Source organism: Solanum tuberosum, unplaced genomic scaffold (genome assembly GCF_000226075.1).
Source record: "Solanum tuberosum cultivar DM 1-3 516 R44 unplaced genomic scaffold, SolTub_3.0 scf00610, whole genome shotgun sequence".
In the NCBI taxonomy this organism is placed as follows: domain Eukaryota; kingdom Viridiplantae; phylum Streptophyta; class Magnoliopsida; order Solanales; family Solanaceae; genus Solanum; species Solanum tuberosum.
In genome coordinates, this window is record NW_006239527.1 from 116498 (window position 1) to 118717 (window position 2220).

Sequence of the window (2220 nt, forward strand, 5' to 3'; positions counted from 1 at the left end):
TAACTACTTCTTTATTAAATAGTCATAATTTATTAAATTAAAAATAATTATTTTGCAAGACTAGCTTATTTGATAAAATTAGTCACTCTTAAAATTAAATTAATATAAATTAGTAACTCATTAATTAATTAAGCTTTCTAATTTTAAACAATGTGCGGAAAATAACCATTGTGACAAAAGAAATTATATTTGAACACAATAGATTCAATTCTTAAGAACGACATTTAGTTTTATTTTTTTATTTTTTATTTTTTAAAAAAAATGAGAAAGTAAGTAGTAAGATATATATAATATATTTAATATTTATAAGAAATAACATTTATGAAATAAATTTATCAAGTCAAATAAATAATTAAAAATCTTTTTGTATTCCTATAAAAATTTATTATTATTATTATAGTTAAATGTGGAGAGCCAAAATTGGGTGTCAACAATTGGCACCCATAAGCTCTCCGGTGGGAGAACCATTACTACAACCCAAATTAAACAATTCAACCAAAAACTAAAGCATTTAAAGATACGGAAGGAGGTTTAAATGTCTAAGAAGAGGAAAATAGAGAGTTCCCATAAACTTCAACAAAAGTTTAACAACCAAATGCGGAATTAATGCCTAGAACCTGAAAGTCAATGTACCAAAACTCTAACAAGGATCATAAGTCTAAGGAAATTGGTACAACCCAAATTAAACAAGAGAATAACTAAAGTGCTAATCTAAGTCCGAATAAGATGGACTGAGCAAAAGGAGAACTCATGGAAACCTAAAAGAACTGTCTCACCCTTGAATTCAATTGATCACTGATCTTCTAGTCGAGGTCTACTAGTAGCCGCCTGAAGATGCCTTGTACTCAACAAAGAAAGAGCAAGTGCAGTATCAGTATACAACCACAGTGTACTGGTAGGATCATGCGATTATCCCACTAAGTGCAATATAAGTAAGTAATTACAACATCATAAACATGCATACACCGAACATATCCAATATCAATTTCACTTATGAACAACGTGCAATTCCACATTCTCAAATACATTAATATAACAAGTCAATGGTCCTCTCATGGAACCCACACCCATACTGTTAGTGTACCGGTACGTGGTACCTAATCCAAGTTAGTATGCCGAACATGACACCCAATACCATATATGCATCAGAACGTGGCACCAGATCCAAGTTAGTGTGTTGGAACATAACACCTGATCCATTCAACATATCACAATAACAGTCACAATGTACATTCTCACAATCATACAATTAAGAGGTGATTCATGATATATAGTTATTCTTTTATAAGCAAGTAATTACAATATCATAAACATGCATACACCGAACATATACAATATCAATTATCACTTATGAATAATGTGCAATTCCACATTCTCAAATTCATCAATATAACAAGTCAATGGTCCTCTCATGGAATCCACACCCAAACTGTTAGTGTATCAGTACAAGGTACCCGATCCAAGTTAGTGTGTCGGACGTGACACCTGATCTCATATATGCGCTGGAACCTAGGCTCTGATACCAGCTTTGTCACGACCCAAACCGTTGTTATTGGCACCCACACTAACCCTCCGGTGGGAGAACCATTAATACTAATTAACTAATCAACTTTAATCAAAATACTAAGGCAATTAAGTTACGGAAGCAAGTTAAATACTAAGAAAAGAGCAAAAATAGGGAGTTCCCATAAATTCTAACAAAAGTCTAACAACTAAACAATGCAGAAGTAACACCTAGAACCTGAAAGTCAACGTACCAAAACTCTAACAAGAACCATAAGTCTAAACAAGAAGGGTTACAATCCCAAACTAATGCATTAATAACTAACTAGAAAGTCTAAATCTGAAATGTGGACTTAAACAAAAAGATAACTTATGGCAGCCCAGAAGAACTGGCTCACCCTTGAATTTGAACGATCACTGATCTTCTAAGCGAGATCTGTCAATAGCCGCCTGAAGATGTCCTGTACTCAACAAAAGAAAGAGCAAGTGCAGTATCAGTACACAACCACAATGTACTGGTAGGATCACGCGGCTATCCCACTAAGTGCAACATACATAAGTAATTACAACATCATAAACATGCAAATACCGAGCATGTACAATATCGATTATCACATTCTCAACAATATACATTTACCACAAGTCATTGGTCATCTCATGGAACCTAAACTCAAATAGTTAGCATACCGGAACGTGGTACCCGATCCAATGTTTATG